Below are 19,167 nucleotides of genomic sequence, written 5' to 3' on the forward strand. Positions count from 1 at the left end.
GCCATGTTTGTGTTGCTAAGAGCACTTTTTTTTCCCCTTTTGCGGTGGCTTGATGCCACATGGCTCCTCCGGAGCTGCTGCCGGGCTGAGAGCGAGTGGCTTTTTTTTTTTTCAATGTCCGCATTCCAGCTAATGTTGCGCAGATAAAATTCAAACTTGAGGTAAACAGACGAGGAGGAGGAGGAGGAGGGGAGGGACCGGCGGGGGGGAGGAGGACTGTTTCCATTTCGAGATCCCACCTCTTCACTCAGCGGAGACCAACATCCCGAACCTGGAGGCAACTCACGCTTGGCTCCCACGCCCCCCACCTCTGCTGTCAACAAGAAGTAAGGGCCGGGGGCGTGCGGTTGGGGGGGATGCGGCGTCTTGGCCGTCGGGGGGTGGGGAAGAGGCAGCCCCTAGGAAACCGGAGCTTTTCTGACTTCGGCTGTTATTTGGGCGGAGGGAAGCAGGATGCGTCCCTTGCTCTGGAGATGAGGAGTGGGAGGGCAAGGGGCGCACGTTGCCCCCCTCTTCCCGTGACTACCCATGACCGTGTCGCCTCCACCTCTGCCCCCGCTTCGGAACACAGGTCGTCCCCCACCCCCCGCAGGTGGGATGGGTGGGGCTCCGGGTTTCCAGAGGGCAGGTTATCTAGCAGGTGTGCGGGGTGGGCGCTTGGATTTGGTAGGAGACCGCGGGGAGGCAAAGCGACTGCGTAGGTAGAGCTGGGTCTAATGCTTCTGTATGGGAGGGGGGTTGTTTAAAATCAATAGAGAAAAATCAAGACGGCTCCCCCCCCCAATATGTCTGTTTCAGCTCGCAGCCAGGCTGCTGCGTGAGTGGCGAGGACGAGGGCGAGCTTCGTCATGTGGCACCCTGTAGGCTTCTGACAGCTTGGAGCCATCTAGCCCCCCCCCCCGCGCTACCGCGCGCGCCCGGGGCGGAAGGTGTGGGTTGGGTGGTCCGAGGAGGGTGACGTCCGAGACCGGGGTGGGGACAGCGCCGGGGTCCGCGACGACAGGTCGCTGGGGGCCGGGGGGGAACGACACAGCGTGTCTGGGAGGAGGCGGCCACGTGAGGGGGGGGTCCGCAGCGGCGCGCGAGCCGAAGGCCGGGGGCGAAGTGCGTAGCTGAAGTCGTGACGGGGGTGACACGCAGCCGCCGAGGCCGCCCGCCGCCCACGCAGGGCCTCGCCGCGGGTGGGTGCGCACTCACGCGCCCGCTCCCGGGAGACCGTTTCCGGCGCAGGGCCCGAGCCCGGCGGTAAACAGGGTGGCGCCCTCTGCCCTCCCGCCCCCGGCCTGGCGGAGGCGCGCGAGCGTGGCGGGCGAGCCGCGGTGGCGAGCGGGAGCGGGAGCGCGCGCGCGCCCCGCCCGCCCGTCCCGCCTCCTCTGTTTTTGTTTTGATGGAGCCCGCGTGCAGCTGGCGCGTGTCGAGTCACGTGCCGCGGCCGCGAGGGGGCTGGGCGCTGGCGGCCCGGACGCGGGGGAGGGCTCAGGAAGGGGGCGCGCCCCCCCGCACAATCCCAAAACGACGTGGAGGTGCAGTCTCGCGGGGCTGGCCTGTCGCGGGTGCTCCCGTGGAGCCGCAGGATTTGGGATCGTCGTCACGGCATCCCTGCGAGGGGAGGCAGCTGTGTCCCCCACCCCACCCCCGGGCTGGAGGACCAGCCGCGGGATCGGACGGACCTCACAGGTGTGTTATCATGGACTCAGAAGTATCGACATCTGGCTCTTCATCCAGGCTGCACGGTATAATAATCAATCCGAGACCTTTAAAATTGATCCCGGTACCTGAAATCCAAATCGAGTTAGGAGAGAGGGCCGTTTTCTTCGCCTCCTCCTCCTCCAGTCGTTGTGACGCAGTAGGAATGAAAACTGATGGCTAGCCAGCTTGATAGACCGGGTAGTTGTTGAATCATCCGTATTTACGCAGCAAAGAGTGAAAAAGAGCCCCGATAGTTAACATGTCGGTCTGTCACTAAGTGGGGCCTCGAGATGCCAGACAGGATGACTGCGCAAACATGGCTGTAACCTGGAGAGGTAACAGTTTTACTCACGGGGAAATGGAAGCCGCGAGGTTCGGGCAGTAGTGTGAGGAGTCCCTTCCCTGACTGGTGTCCAGGGTGGGCAGATCCCGGAGTGCATGCTTGGAGTCATGACTTGGGGCTGCTTGACCTTTGTGGACAGCTCGGGATCACATGTTAGCCTGAGGGCCTGAGTTTATGTACATGTATTTCTACTGTTGAAGCTTTTATCTGGTCTGAAGGGAGAAACCTTTTGGTAAATTCATTTTAAGGCCTTCAGGCTACCTAGTCTAGGTTATTGTGGGGGAAGCCAGAGGCTGTTAGCAATTTGAAGTTAACAGGTGGATCCCCGGGAGTATTTTCATGTTTGCTGTTGTTGAACATACGTGTAAACTGAAGAAGAGTCCGGAAGATGCATCTGAGTTCCATCCATGTTCATGGTTAAGGATGCCCTGGTGGTCACGGTTTGGATGTGGTCCAAAGTGCCCCGTGGGGTATAGTGTCTGAGAAGTTCTGCGTGAAAATTTTGGAGGGAGCGCATGCATTTTGGGGTATAGAAGCTTTGCTTTTTACAGAAGTCCCCTTGGTTTGATTGTTTTTTGTTATATAAACTTGATGGGAACATTGCGATGTGTGGGGGTTCCGGTACGTGTTTGGGAAATATGCTTGCTGATAGCTAAAGAGATAACTAATAACAGTAAACTGAAGCTTCTCCCTAAGCACGGAGTTCTAATTCCGATAATCATGTGACCATTTGAGTTATCGTTGTCTTTTGTGTCCTAATGAACTATGAATTTGCACTAATGATTGCCACCGAATAACATTTGCTGCGTGGTGGACATTGGGTAAGTATAATAGAGATCAAGGTTTCGAGGTTAATGTTCACGTTTTCTGCAGTTTGGTGAGCTGAGCTTGAAGACCCCACCCAGGCCAACGCAACATGAACAGGAGCTTCGCTGCTTTGGGATAAATGGTTCTCCGGTTTTGTTCCTTCTCTTGTCTATCCTGGTGTCACCACCATGAGTGGCACGTTTTTCTTAAGCATTGTCAGGCCATTTAGATGCAGCGGTTCTCAACCTTCCTAATGCTTCGATCTCGTAATACAGTTCCTCATATGTAGTGACACCCCAACCTTAAAATTATTTTTGTTGCTACATCATAACTAATTATGCTGCTGTTATGAATCATAATGTAAATATTATTTGTGTTTTCCGATGGTCTTATCAACCCCCTGAAGGGTTGGTTGACCCCCCCCAAAAGGTCACAATCTATAGGTTGAGAACCGCTGGTGTAGGGGGTCCTTGCCATAGAGGACTTGTTTGTTCTATAGTACCTCCTTCAGGAACTTTCTCTGTTGTCTTTTCAAGAACTTTTTCTTAAAAGTGAATTGACTAATTTATGTAAATGGGTGTTTTGTCTGCATGTATATATTGGTACACCAGAAGAAGGCATCGGATCCCACATCACTAGTAAAAGACTGTTGTGAGCCACCATGTAGGTGCTGGGAATTGAACTTGGGACCTTTGGAGGAGGAGCCAATACTCTTAACTGCTGAGCCATCTCTCCAGCCCCCAACTTTTTTTTTTAATGTAGCATATTATGTCTTGTGCACATCCTTGGCTCATTTTGCTTACCGTATTTGTGACGTTGGAGATTTTTAACAAAAAATTGTTCTCTTCAAAGTTAAGGAATGATTTTTTTTTTAATCAGTGTATCAGTGTGGCCCGTAGTGACACTAAATTCTTTGCGGTGGCCGCCATTAAATTCTCTTGTATTGCGTTGCCTCCCTGACGCACTTCCATTTTGCAGCGGCCTTATGTCTGTGCTCTGAGCTGTCAGATGAACAGCACACACTTTTGTGGGAAACAGAGAACACGGTAGCACTAACACAGACTTGTAAATGGGATAGAGAAGATGGTCGTGACACACCGTGATTTTCACTTGTTTTCCAGTGCTGCTCTTTTCCCCCGGCCCCTCAGACAGTGGTTTTTCTCACTGATAGCTGCTGGGAGGGCAGCCTGCTGCTGTTCCCGCTTACACCCTTATTTGGGGAGAAAGAAATGGCCCCATTACCAGCAGACATGCTTTTATGTGCTCTGGTAGGACACAGATGCTTCATCCCATTTCATTACGCCGTAATTTTCTGATCTAACGTAGAGAGATGTGTGAGAGCCCCTCTGCCCTGCAGGGCTTTCTGAGATGACGAAAGCGATTTCTGAGGCCGCGATCTGCAGTCTGGTACCTGATTGAGGCCCTCAAGTGGTTTACATCTTAAATGTGGCTTGTATGACACAGGAACTGCACCTCAAGTAAATCCAAATGTAGATAGCCCCTAGTGGCTACAGTAAGGGACATCGCGGAGGGCTGCTTCTCTCTGAATCTAACATGTAATGAGCAAACATTTAGGCTAAGGTAGGGTACCTTTAAAAGGAAAATGTTGATGACTCTAGAGCATCGGCACACATGCTCCTCATGCCTAGATTATAGGTACTGGCTGGTGACATTTTTTTTCTGACCTGGGTGAGGTCCTCATCTGCAGAACATCTGTGCTGTTATGTAAGCTTTCCTTGTGCTTTATGTGGTCTCTCCCTTGTAGGAGCAGAGTGGAGATGTAGGGAATAGCTATAATAATGAGTAATTATTTATAAATGGATAGGAGCAATAGGTGCATAAGCCAAAATGAACACCTCACAAGTTGAATCGGTTTTGTTTTTGTTTTTCCGTGTGTTGTAAGAACCCGGCAGTATTTGTCTTGCTGATGGTTACGTCTCCAGTGCTTAGCACAGTGTTTGACATCAGAAGCACTCAGATGTTTGTTGAGTAGGCTAGTGGTCATGCCATTTCAGCCCCAGAGAGAATGTTAAGGAGTGGGAGGACAGGCTGAGGACAGGGACTCTGACGTCACAGTTCTTCTGAGGCATTCTGGTTAAGAGTGACCTTGATTCTTTCCCGTAGGATTCAGAGCAGGAGCTGTCACCCTTATTTGATGACAGATTAAAAAGTCACAAGGTGTGGTGTACAGGTCAGAAGGGCGCTGGGAAGAATATACACAGGGCAAAGGAAGTTTGCACTTCAGTTGTGTTAATGACTGTCCCTGTACTTGCCGTAAAGAAAATAAAACCCGCGCATCGAAGAGCGTTAGTTAGCTAATTTGGCTCATGAAGTTAAAAAAATTTGCTAATAATTCTAAAAAAGACGACCAGAAATATGACCCCAAGCGTGGAGTGACATTGAGAAAACAACTTGAGTATCGGAACAGGAACGACTCTATCTCATATAGACCCTTCAGTGTCATCGTAACACCAAGTGAGAAACTTCTCCAGGAGACTATTTAAGGTAGAGGCAGGAGCAAGTGTTTAACTACTAGGAAATACATGAAAACTGCATAGGACACGCCCAACATGTTTCGAACAAGCCCTTGAGGGTGAAAACTTGGCGTTCTCTTAAATGAGTTAGGTTCTGTGCTGACGATGTTGATGCGATGAAGTACATGCTGGTGTTTGGTACACAGTCCACTCCTGTCTTGTGTATCAGATGAGCCCACTCTACCCCATAGAGCTCCTGATGTCAGCCTGTCTTTCTGCCCCACCCCACTCTATGTCCCCCAGGGAAAGCTAGTTTTCCTCTAGAATAAGCTCAACACAATTGGAAACACTAAGCTGTCACTCAGAACAAAATCAAAAGCCATAGAGAACTCTCCCAAGGGGGACTGGGAACTGGGGAGGGGGCAACCTTCTCACGGAATTTCTGTCTGTTCTTAGTGGTTAGATTTCAATAATTCTGGAGTGATTTTTGTTGTTATTGTTTTTTTAAGACCGGGTCGGACCATGTAGCCCTGGCTGTTCTGGATCTCACTATGCAGACAGACTGGCCTTCCTCTGCCTCCCAAGGGGGATCCCTTCGGGATCAAAGGTGTGTGCCACCATGCCTGGCTGATGGGGTACAAATAACAACACGTAAATAAATAAATGGAAGCTTCTCAGACCTGTAACCAAGTGTTCCAGTAATTCCTACTGTTGCCTTAGAAACAAAACCAAAACATAACCTTAATAAGACAGAAGCAAACATTACTGATAGCAACAGAAGTGAGCCTAACTAAACACATGAAAGGAAGCCTGTGTTAGTTGACGTGTTAGAGGTCAGTCATGTGTAGGCTGCTTTTTAGGTATTCAATATAAATTACTTAGAACAGTTTATATTTGCCCGTATCTAAGTGTCTGGTGATGCTGTTAGATTGACAATGCAAAAATCAAGATGTGTTTGTCTGTGAGAGCACATAGGACCAATTGGATTCAGGTATAGCGCTAAAGAGTCGCTTTGAGCCTCCTGAGAACTGCTTACAGTGAGTGACCATGGTCACTAAGTTGGTATAAGAATTTAAGGAAGATGGGTGTGTTTGCAGAGACCAATCCTGGCAGAGGATCACAAAAATGAATAGGACGAGGTGATTGGCTTCAGTTCTTTATGGAGTTATTTGCATTGGGCCCATGGTTCTCAGTGCAGAGGCCTTGTTAGAACATGTATGTTTGGCTTCCCAGGCCTTCAGCCTAAGTAGGCCTAGGGTAAGGTCAGTAATGTATACTCAAGATGCCCAGGATTGCCTGTCATGATCTTCAGAGGACCACACATTAAATTAGGTAACTTTTCTCTACTTTCACTGTTAACACGCACGCACGCACTCATGCGCACTTGGGAGGCAGAGGCAGGGCGGTCACTGAGTTCAAGACCAGCCTGGTCTACATATCCAGTTACAGGACAGCCAGGGCTACTTAGATCTGTCTATTAAAATATTTCTGATGGTAAATGATGAAGCTGTAAGCTGATGATTTAACTTTGACGTACTAAATACTAACCAGTCGCCTTTCTTGTTTTTGTTGTTTTTTTAATGTGTATGGATATTTTTCCTGCGTGCATCAGTATACCATGTACATGCAATTCCTAAGGAAGCCAGAAGAGGGCATCAGAAGCCAGCCGGTGCCCTGCAACTGGAGTTACAGTTGGTTGTGAACTGCCATGTGGGTGCTGGGAATTGGACTTTTATCTTCTGGAGGGGCAGGCAGCGCTCTTAACCACAGAGTCCTCTCCAGGCTGCAAATTGACTTCTTTTTTAAGGTTTATTTACTATGTATACAGTGTTCTGCCTGCATGCCAGAAGAGGGCAGCAGATCTCATTATTATAGCTAACAAGTGGGTGCTGGAAGTTGAGTCTGGGTCCTGAAGAGCAACCAACTCTTAACCTCTGAGCCGTCTCACCAGCCCTGCAAATTGGCTTTTAAAATAGAACTGCGGGCCGGGCGTTGGTGGCGCACGCCTTTAATCCCAGCACTCGGGAGGCAGAGGCAGGGGGATCTCTGTGAGTTCGAGGCCAGGCTGGACTGACAGCCTCCAAAACAGAGAAACCCTGTCTCGTAAAACCAAAAAAAAAAAAAAAAAAAAAATAGAACTGTGGAGTGGTAGTTGCAGCAGTATTGGGAGCTCACTGAAGAAAGTAGGTCTATGACACGCAGATATTTTTCCCAGGTGAAGTCCCATAGCTTTGGGTCTGTTCTGGACAGCGATAGCTGTAACACAGAAGTCCTCTGAGAACAGCTGACTTAAGGACGGACATGAGTACACGGTGCTCTGACACATGGGAAGTCAGCACCGTCAGTCCCCATGTTGTATGTGCAGACACATGGGAAGCCAGCACCATCAGTCCCCATGTTGTATGTGCAGACACATGGGAAGTCAGAGCACTCTCAGTCCCCATGTTGTATGTGCAGACACATGGGAAGCCAGCACCATCAGTCCCCATGTTGTATGTGCAGACACATGGGAAGTCAGAGCACTCTCAGTCCCCATGTTGTATGTGCAGACACATGGGAAGCCAGCACCATCAGTCCCCATGTTGTATGTGCAGACACATGGGAAGTCAGAGCACTCTCAGTCCCCATGTTGTATGTGCAGACACATGGGAAGCCAGCACCATCAGTCCCCATGTTGTATGTGCAGACACATGGGAAGCCAGCACCATCAGTCCCCATGTTGTATGTGCAGACACATGGGAAGCCAGCACCATCAGTCCACAGTTCACAGCTGTGGGCACAGGGAGCAGCACTGAGGCTTGTAAATGAGAGGCCTGTGGGGCTCAAATCAGTAGCAAGGGGTCGGGATAACAGAGACTTCTCTTAGAGCAGCCAGAGGAGTGTTCTCGGGGTGCCGGGGAGCACTCTGATGTGGATTCTAACAGGGCAAGGACTTTGGAGGTATTCCAAATAATCAGGCGATTCGAAGTCTGAAGTGGCCTGAGCTAAGACTTCACAGCCTGCTCTGCACGAGGGGATTCATTGGACAGCAAAGTGATGCCCAGGGAAGTCTGTGAGACCTTATCTCAGAGGGAAATCAAGTGGGGCCTGTGAGGAGGGGGGGGGCTGGTGGTGGCGATGAGATCTTCTAAGATTTTAGAACATTAAGAAGGCTAATTAGCAAAACCAATTATAGCAGCACTGAACCGTCTGTTAGAAAATGGTTGTGAGCCTTATTTTGTGTGACTGTCACCATGTACTCTTTTAACTCACGTCAGACCCTTTCCAAAGTTTTCCTTGGAGCCAGTGCTTACATTTTTAGATGGCTTTAAGTTAACTTGCTTAAGTCAGGTTTCTGGAAAACAGGCCTGCCACTTCTTCGTGAGTGCGTCTGATGGATTCTTGTGGGTCACAGCTGGCTGCCACCTCCAGACTGGCTCCTTCGCACGAGGTTTAGTTTTATCTTGAAACCCTGTGTTTTGTAACTGTCCTTAGAAAATACTGAAACTTACACAGTTGGGTTTTAGACTTTCATAGATAGGGCTTTGGGTTTGAACCTGTTTTTGAAAAGATGCTTCTGAGGTCTAGAGCCTTTTTTCCTTGTGTTTGATGAAGGGGGTGGAGTTACTACTGACTCAAACACCTGAACACGTTCTTTGCAATTGACTCTTTAGATTTTATATTTTGGCACAGGGTCTCACACTGTAGCCCAGGAGTCCCTGGAACTCACTCACATAGCCCAACCCACCTTCAAACTCAGCAGCAGCCCTCCTGAGTCAGTCTCCCAAGTGCAAGAATTAGACGCACAAATCACTACGCACAGTTACCTCTTGGCAGGTAAATCCATGACACAGTTTTAATTGCTGAGGTTGGCAGGCCAACAGTGCCAGGCCCCAGAGAGTCACTTGTCATGGGCTGCTGTAGGATACCTTCTCCTGGTCCTTCCCTGAGTGTCCCTTTTCCTTCTTACCCTAGAGCAGTGGGCCTCAACCCCTTTGGGGAGGTCAAATGGCCCTTTCACAGAAAACATCAGAAACATTTACAGAACATCAGAAAACGTTTACACCATGATTCATAACAGTGGCAACATAAATTGAAGTAGCAATGAAAGTAATCTTATGGGTGGGTTCACTACCACGTGAGAAACTGCATTTAAGGGTCACCACATTAGGAAGGTTGAGAACCACTGCTCTGGAGCTTTAAAACCCTCCTGGGGTTGGGGGGTTGATAACTCGGTTGGTAAAATGCTTTGCATGAGGGCATGACCCCCAAATCCATGTGGAAGGCATCATGGAACAGTTTTCTCATCTTAGTACTGGGGTAGATCCTTGCTGGCTGGTCAGTCTACTTAATCAGTGAGTCTCAGGTCCTGGTGAAAGATCTATCTCCCAAAAACAAAACCCAAGGTGAAGTACCTCAGGAAGGACACCCAAGACTGACCTCTGGCCTAGGAACATGCCTATACATACACTTACATATTTGTACACACATGTACACACCACCAGCAGCAGCATCAACAACAAATCTTCCTATGCTTTAGAGTTAAACTGCTATGGACAGTTACTATTTTTTCTTGACTTTTAATGAAGAACTCTCTTTGGGTGCATCTTTCTTGCAGTTCGCTTAGGCTAACCTGTGAGAACTCTGCTTCTGTCCCAGCTAGGCATGCAGCATCTCCCATGAGTGCCGGTTGACCAGAGCTGCCCTGTGCATCCTCAGGATTCTGCCTGTACACACTCTTGTTTTGCCTGTCGCCTCTCTTCCTGAGTTGCAGTTGATCTTAGTTTGAACATTGAGATGTAATATTGACCATCCTTTTGACAGTGATTTGTGGCTGCTTGATTCCTGCCATTCTCATTAGCTCTGGGGCCCCAGGAAAAGCACGCTCTTCCCTTTCTGTTCCTTGGGGAGAGTTTGGATGGAGAAGGACTTCCTGGCTCTCAGATGCCAAATGGATTCTATTTGTACAGTGGTAGGTTGCAGACCCTCACAGCACATGACTGATAATGGAGAGAGGGGTCTGGATGTAGGGACCAAGGTGAGGGAATCCAGAATTCCTTAAATGAGTTTAATTACTGCTATGGTGAGAGCACTTAATTATGTTTGTCATTAGGATTATTCACATTCCTAATTTAGCTCTTTGAACTTTGTAGTTTTTTCCCACAATTTTATACTATTTAATACAGGCTCTGTCACAAAAGGAATTGTGATAGCACTATAATTTTTCCCACTTCTTGCTTGAATATGTATCTCTGGCCCTCTCCCTCCTCCTGGAGTTGGGGTGGGTCCCCAGGGTGCCCTCCACATACTGTGTCATTTGCAGAGTCCTGGCAGTTGAAGCGGAATCTTGCATCCCTGAAAGGTCATCTACCAGGATTTGGAAGATTTCTGCTGCTCTTTTGGCTTCCAGGAGGAGGTGGCTTCTCAGGCCAGACTTCTAAAGGCTTCTAGAGCCTTTCCAGTGATGGTGTTTTAACCACTGAGGGAGTGTAGTGTCAGGGAGCCAGCTTAGCTTAAGTTCTGTTACTTCTTGTACACACACATAATAAACAACTATCCCAGGTCTTCCTTTTTACAACTTGAACGTGGCCTGTAACCTTGAGTGCTTGTGTCCTATTTTTGGGGGAATTCTTGCCAGTAAGGAATCTCTTTGTCCACAACTACACCCGGCTGCTTATCTATCTGTCTGTGGTCAAGGCCACTGACGGTTGTCCTGCTTGCTGGTCACGTATCGTGGTACACATCTATTGCAGATACTGCCCATGCTTTAAAAGCTTGGAGAACTTTCCATCTGGGTTAGTTAACTTTAACTTTGCTTTCTTTTTTAACCTTTTCAGAATTTTGTTATATATAAACTCTGTCAGAAGCATTTCTTGACTGAAAATGCTCAAGTTTGATAGGAAGGAGTAAAACATTTTTAAAGGTCATTCATAGCCCTTTTTTGAATTTGTCCTCTGAACTTCATACCTTATTCTTTTGCTTTGTGGAACATTACTGTGAATGTGTTTAGTATCTTCCCTTTATTTTCATGGGAAAGTATGCCCAAAGCCCTTCTTGCCCCCACTTTTAGTGAGTTCAAAGTTGAGATTTTTTTCCTGCTGCTAATTTAATTCTGGAAGAGGAACCAGGGCCACCCATCTTTGTAATTATCTAATGAGCCATGTGCAACAAGGACTTCTTTGCCTTAATGAACCAGTGTCCTAGTTAGTCATTTCATACCATTTTGCAGGATGTTTTTCAAGATGAGAGATTTTTACAAATACAAGGTTAGAGCTGGGGTGCTACTCAGCAGGAGAGCATGTGCATAGTGTGGCCTTGGGTTCAGTCCCCAACACCACAAACCCCAAAAAGATCGTTTGGGATTTCAGATGGCAAACCTGGTCTCCAGTGTCTTTAGTGATCTTCCCAATGATAGCTGTGGAGTATTTGTTTCTTTGTTAGGGACGTGGTGGTGACATGATACCCTAGGCACATTTCACTGTCCAAGTGACCCCAGGCTGTTAACTCAGAAAGTCACCCTGCAGTTTTGAGGAAAGCTGGGGCAAGATCCCGAGAAACGACTGGAGACGCCTGTGCACTCACTGCATTTTGTTATTGTTGGAGGGTATTACTTGGTTACAAGGGCAGACTGCAATTGTGTGAGTTTATGTAACCCTTGCTAACATACCGTGGCGTCCTTCTGGAGTAAGAGCTCTAAGCTCAAGAGAGGTTATACTCCAGGAACCTGTGGGCTCAGGGACATGGCAGGTAACCCCTTGTGCATATTTGGGGTTGTGGACATGAGTTACTTTTATCAGAGTCCTCCTAGTTTTCAGTATGGAGCCTCACTAAAATGTACAAATGAACACGATCTCCTTGGTCGTACTCTCTGTCCCCAAAGAAAACAAAAGGCTTTGAATGTATATGGAATGTGTTGAAAGTTTTGTGGGGTGCTGGTACACTGTGGCTTTGGCATACCCAAATTTGGCCTCTGTCCCTATCATCCTTTCTGTCTCGTTCCTTTAATGGCTACTTACTCAGTTTCCCAAATTTATATGTGTGTATGTGTATTTATTTGTCTATTTGTGGGTTCTATTTATCTGCCTTTCCCATTTGCAGATAAAATAGCTCAGTTGGTAGAGTGTTTGCTTGGTATTCATGAGACCCTGGGTTCGATTCTTTATAACACAAAACAAATAAGTTCCCATATGACTCCCACCTCCAAACTGATGGCCATCTAAAGCTAAAGACAACTTTGACTCTTAATGTTAACATTGCTGTAGTCTGTGAATATTCATGCTGACACATAGTAATGAATAGGAAATATTTCCAAAGTATTAATTTGTGTATATAGGTTACTCCCATGTTGGGTGGAAAGTACATGTGACATGTATACTTCGTTCTTCAGTAGGCATTAAAGTAGAATTCTGCCAGAATTTAAGTAGTCTTTTAAGTAACCAATTTCAGGATTGTTTTTTAATGAAGAATTTGTTGAACAAAAATGTTTTTAAATTGCTTAAACTGTATTTGGTATGAAGAGCATGACAGTCAAATTTGTATTAAATGCCACTGTCAAGGATGTACAGTCTAGTTGTAATGACCTTCAGAGCTAAGGGACTTCAGTTCTGTTAGTCCTAGATCATACAGTTGACGTCAAATGACATAGCTCGCTAGTGGCATAATTGGCCACAGGCTAGTAATATTCCTCTTATCAAAAACTCAGATGACTTGGACATAGAATACTAGCAACATGAGACGATTGTTGGAGTTTATAGTAGCTGTGACTTAGACATTACAGGTGTGGATTGGTGTTTGATCTCTTCGGAACTGAGTTACAGAGGAAGGCCCCTCCAGGTGTGGGATACAGTTCCCATTGAACCAGGGCTTCATCCTGCCACCAGGTGCATTGTGGCATCTCAGCCACCTGAAGTGGATACGTACTCAGGGGCAGGTCTTCCAGACTTCTGATCTGGTAGAGGGGCCTCTCCAGTAATAATCAGATTTGGACTTGGAGGGGTGCTCTTCGATATTTCTATTCTCCATAGGGTTAAGAGACCAGTGTTACATAACTTTACGGGAATTTTGCTGTTTCCAACTCAGAGTTGCTTTGTTGGGGGTAGGAGAGGAGGTTTTGCGGTTCTCACTAGGAGAAGCTGGTAGTCCGGCAAAGGGAAGCCAGTTGGAACAATCTGGAAGGGTTAGGAAAAGAGGAGCTTTGGTGAAGGTTGGAGAAAAGCTGATTGCACCTGCTTCTGAGAGGCCCATAATCTTGAGTGTCCAGGCCTTTCCCTGTTGGTCTTACTAGCTTGGCAGGACACTCTTCTTTTGCCCCAAAGAAATAAGAAATGAAGGTAAAATAGAGGGAAGCCTTTTTAATTTTTATTTTCTGAAGGGTATGTTACCCATGCAGGGTTGAGGGGCTCACAAGCAGCAAAGATTTGCGTGTTACAGTTCTGGAAGTCCAAGATCAAGATACTGTCGGATTCTTGTCTCATGAAGACTAGCTTCCTGGCTCATAGTGACAGCTTCTTGCTGTGCCGTCAGTGCAGTGGAAAGGAAGCAGCACTCTGTGTGTGGTCTGTTGTTTGTGAGACAGGTCTTGCCGCATAATAGCTCAGGCTGCCCTCCAATGGGCTCCCTGCACTCCTTCTGCCCAGCCCAAATCTTTCTTGGTATTTCTTCAAAGGATACTAACTCCATCCATGAGGGCTCTGCCTCCTTACCTTAACCAGTCTTTATTATTTCTAAAGCCATTTCCTCCCAGTACTTTGTATGAAGGAGGATTTCATTAAACGCATTGGAGTAGGGGGAGTGCCAAAGCAGTCTGTAGGGAAGACGAGCTTTGTGCCCCTTAATTTAGTAGAGATGTTGGTTATAAGAAGGTACTTTTAGGAGTTGCTGTGGGGAGAGGGAGATGCGATGGGGGCTGATACTTAGAAAGCCAGGGAATCTCATGGGAAAGCACAAAGGAAGACATACGAATTTGTCTCCTCGGAGAAAGAGATGGTTTGTCCCCTGGGCATGAGAGGGAATCTTGGAGTTTATTTAGGTATAAAAGTTCAGAAGATGCCAAACAGAACTCAGTGTACCCTGAAGATGTATTTATACCACTTTTAGTAAGAAAGGGAATATGAGCCAGGCGTTGGTGGTGCACGCCTTTAATCCCAGCACTCGGGAGGCAGAGGCAGGAGGATCTCTGTGAGTTCGAGGCCAGGCTGGACCAATAACTTCCATAACAATACAGAGAAACCCTGTCTTGTAAAACAAACAAAAAAATCTATGGAAAACGAATATATAGAAGTAAATACTCATTTAGCAATAATGCCTACACTTGTATTTTTTTAGGCAGGGTCTTCTGTATAGCCCAGGTTGGGATTTTAACCCTTTTGCCTCCACTTTCTGAGTGGTGTGCTTCCATTTTTGTAGGGATTTTTTTTTTCTTTAAAACAATTACTTGAGTTTTCCCAAATTTTATGTGAAGGTTAAAAGCTTATTGAGTAAATTCTAAATATCTATACTATTAATTGTTCCCATGTAATTAACAATATGACTATCTTGAATGGTGGATTTTTTTTAATTGAACATCTGTGGATTCAGCCAAGCAGTTAGAAATAGTTATGTGGAAAAATCTTGGCATTTGTACTGATCTGTACCGAACATACACAGCCTTTGAGTCATTTCCTGAACAATGCAGAATAGCTGTTTATATGTGCCATGTACATTGTATTAGGTGTTTACATCTAGAGGTGATTTAAGGTGTATTGGAAGATACATGCTAAGCCACATGATTAGTAGTAGACTTTAGCATCTGCAGAATTGGGTATGGGATGTGTCTTGGAATCAATCCCACATGGATACCAAGAATGATCGTAATTGTAGGATATAAACATCTCACCCATTCTTTAATATAACTCTAAACAATCTGAGATATGTTTCATAAAAGAGGAACTATAACGTCAGAATTAACTCAGCTAGATTTTTGTTTTGTTTTGTTTTCATGTTAACCACAAAGTTAATGTTAATTCTTAAGTGCCCCTACTCTCAAAGGCCAGTGAAATTAGTGTTCAGCTAATTCTGGTGACCAGTAGGCATCCAGTGCTCATGAAGACAGGAGGAGAGGAATGTGCAGTGGTCTGCCATGGACCCCTCTAGCCATGATGAAATGTCGAGAAGCCCAATCTTTGTGGGTCTGTGTAAGCAACCACAGCTTCACTGAGCTCTTAAGTGCAATGTCCATGTCATACCCCAAAGACCTTTTTGCTGCACATCTTTCCATTTTCTAACTATCACTAAAATAAAAAAAACATACAAATAAAAGATGGGAAACCAAACAGGTCTGGCTATCCACCAGGTGTTTTTAAAATAAATATTTTAATAGAATACAGTGAATTTTGATCATAGCCACTCCCAGTTCTTCCCCTTAATTGTTCCCAGGTCCATCCTCAACTCCCTACACCTTCCTCACTTTGAGTCCTTCTTTGGGTTATTTTAATAACCCTTTGGCATTTCTGGCTGTGGGGACATCTGGAGTGTAGTTGACCTGTGTGGAGCTACTCCCTTTAAGGAAACTGATACTCCCTCCCCCTGGAGCCTTCAGCTATTCATAGCTCTTCAGAGTTGCACTAATCTGTAAGCAGAGAGCTAAGGATTGAGAGGGCAGTTTAATATCCTGTCCATTTAGCAAAGTAATCATAATGGACTCACCCTGGGGTCTGGGAGCTCCCCAGCCATGGCTTGTTGGCTAAACTTGTTGTTACCAGGTATGTATCTCCTCCCGTGGAGTGGGCTTTAAGTCCAGCCAGAGAGCATGGTCACCTCCTAACACGTGTGCCGCCATCGCTCCTACAGGCATGACTTACGCAGCAGAGAGCATGGTCACCTCCTAACGTGATCGCTCCCACAGGCGTGACTTACGCAGCAGAGAGCATGGTCACCTCCTAACATGTGCCACCATCGCTCCCGCAGGCATGCTTGCAGGTCACAGAGTACATAGTGGCTTCCCTAGCGGTCTGCACTGTACCCTGGTACCCTGATGATGAGTGGTAGAGATAGGAAGCTTCCTGGTCAGCACCCACTGGATTTCTCCATGTCCTACGACCAGTGAATGTGGTATCTTCAGCAGTGGGGCCTTACCATCAAGTTCTGTCAGGCATCCAAAAGCAATGACAGTGTTTCGGGTGTTTCCAGAACATCTCCAACCACAAATTTGAGGGGAATTAATTGTCCCACACCTTGGCACTGGGCTTTTTATTTGGCATCCCGTGTCTGAGGTAAGCATGATCCACACAGTAGGGTAACTCCACAATTAAGTAAACCTTTGTTTCGGAGGCTTATAAAATTGTTTGCATATGCTTTTTGGAATGCCCTTTGGGTTAGACACCCCTCCGCTCCCCTCCCCTCCCATGCCTGTGTATTTGATGGCATTGTTGGAAGAATACTAGCCAGTCAGGATGTAGAAGCTCCTCCTAGTCGGTTGGTTTGACGTTTCCTCCTGTGGTACTCAGGTTGTGCTTTGTTAGACGTGTCACCCAGGGAACATTATGCCCTCGCTATATCACGCTGGAGGCACATAGTGTCACCATTGATAAGGTTGACTTTGATACCTTCCCCCTCCTCCCCTTCCTCCTACTCTTCTTCTTTTTTTTTTTTTTTTTTTTTTTTTTTTTTGAGACAGGAATTCTCTGTGTAACAACCCTGACTGTCCTGGCACTCACTCTGTAGTCCAGCCTGGCCTCGAACTCACAGAGACCCACCTGCCTCTGCCTCGCAAGTGCTGGGATTAAAAGCGTGCGCCACCAACACCCAGCTCTCTCTTTATAAAGTCAGTTATTCCACCATTTTCAAATAAACAAGTTCATGAAATAATCTTCCTCAGATTTTTTTTACTATCCTATTATTTATACGTCTGATTTCTTTCAAGTTTTATTTATTTAGAAGCATTATGTTTATTTGGGAGGGAATTCATGCATGCACGGGGCATGTGTGGAGGCCAGAAGACAGCTTACAGGCGTGGTCCTCAGATTGTCATGCTTGGAGGAGGCAAGTGCCGTAGCCCGCTGAGCTGCTGCTTTGTTATTTCTACTAAGCCTTGTGACTCAATGATGCCCACCGTCTGATTCAGTTATTCTTAAACTCTATGGCACCTTGTGGTTTTAAAGTTAAATCTTTTTAAAAAAGTATTAATTGATCTTCTCCAAAGAAGTGTTTCCTGTTACAAATCTTTGTATCTATGTCAGTTTAGACTTGGCAGATTTTTCACATTGGTGCTAATAAGTTGTTACTACTTTTGGCACTCAAGTGTCCCACATTTGGTTAGTAGGGTCCATTGGAAGTGGCTTCTGTGCCTTTCGTTTCTGAGATAGGACATAGTGAGGTAACCCAGGATGGCCCTCTGTTGCTCCACCTCACTGGGATGCAGGTGATGCAGGTGTGGGCCACCACCCTTGGTCCCATGTCCTCATGACCTTCCTTTCCTGCGTGACAGGCTCCTGTTGAATGCCTGTTCTACCCCCAGCCTTGGAAGCAGTGTGCGAGTGCACGTGTCCCAAGAGCATGGCTAACCCCAGTCAGACATCTGAGGAGTGGTGTCTTAGTGTGCTATAAATGTGCATTTCTCTTACGATCCACGAAATTGAGAGTGTGTCCTTTTGTATCAATGTGTATGTGAATGTGGGTTCGCATTCTTTTTAAATATTTTTAATCTGTTTTAGGATTGCTCTTTAGGGGAAGGGAGGTCCTCCTGGATGTGCTATTCAAATATTTTCTTATGTTTTTGTCTGGTTGTGTTTGTTCACAGTGTTTTTGATTCTGGCCATACTAAGCTTTCTCTTTGATTGATTGATTGATTGATTGATTGATTGATTGGGTCATCTTTTGCTTGCTTTTGAGACAGGGTCTCAGTTCTATCCCTGGCAGGCCTGGAACTCACCATGTGGCCCAGATTGTCCTGAGCTTCTGACAGTTCTCCTGCCCCAGTCTTCCAAGTGCTAGAATTACAGACGTGAGTCACAGTATTCACTTTACAAATTAAATTGTATGTCTGTGGTCAGACCCTGGGTCTTTTGTCCTTACTGCCTCTGTGTCCTAGTGAAGTGTCCTGCTCCGACAGTGCTAAGAACATGACGGTTCTCTCTCTTGAGTCCCTGCACGGCTTCACTGTCACACATTTGGATCTTGATTCATTGGAGCTTATTCTTGTGTGTGGTTCCAGATGAGGGTGTGATTTATCTATCTCCAAATGGCTGTCCAGTCCTTCTAACACCATTTCTTATAAAGTCCGTTTTCCTCAAGTAACTTTGGCATCTCCTTCAATTCGCACAATGCTGCATGTCTCCTTGAGACTATTTTTGACTTGTGTGTGTGAAGTCCTTGGTCTGTCTGTCTTGCCTGTCTGCATCACATTTTCCATTATGGAGGTTTTATGATACCACCTGGAAGAATACATCATCCTCTCTCTAGTACTTGAGCGTTTTATTTATTAGTTATTCAACATGGAATTCTCCACTTAGAAACTTGGTATATTTGTGAAAGTTACATTTATTTTTATATATTTAGTTAACAGTGAACTGACATTTTAATGTTCGCTTGTTCTGTCAGAAAATATGAGCTCTTACTAGGTTAAGTTTTCATTTTGCCTTTTCTGGAATGTTTTAAAGTTTTCTTCCGATGGAGTTTACACATTCCTTATTATGAAACTTGCCCTTTTTTCCACTTAATAATCTGTCGAGCAGGTCAGTACATGTTGACCTATTTTATTTTGTAAAAGGAATCCAGGATAGTCTGCCATGCCCTAATTTAATATAACTTTGCCTCTGTTGATGTATGCATGTTACTTTTAATTTTTTCCTTTTTCTAAGCAGTTAGAATTGGAATTGCTTATTCATAAACCATCTGGAT

The 19,167-nt window shown here is 46.1% G+C and overlaps 1 long non-coding RNA gene across 1 annotated transcript in view; it reads left to right on the top strand.

Annotated features, from left to right (window-relative positions):
- Nucleotides 1–256: 256 nt before the first annotated feature.
- Nucleotides 257–19,167, top strand: part of LOC121133034 — a 112,942-nt gene continuing 94,031 nt past the window's right edge. Inside the window, exon 1 of the long non-coding RNA XR_005869773.1 lies at nt 257–326. This is a non-coding gene — a long non-coding RNA (uncharacterized LOC121133034). The remainder of the gene's footprint in view (nt 327–19,167) is intronic.

Source organism: Mesocricetus auratus, unplaced genomic scaffold (assembly GCF_017639785.1).
Source record: "Mesocricetus auratus isolate SY011 unplaced genomic scaffold, BCM_Maur_2.0 Super-Scaffold_100019, whole genome shotgun sequence".
In the NCBI taxonomy this organism is placed as follows: domain Eukaryota; kingdom Metazoa; phylum Chordata; class Mammalia; order Rodentia; family Cricetidae; genus Mesocricetus; species Mesocricetus auratus.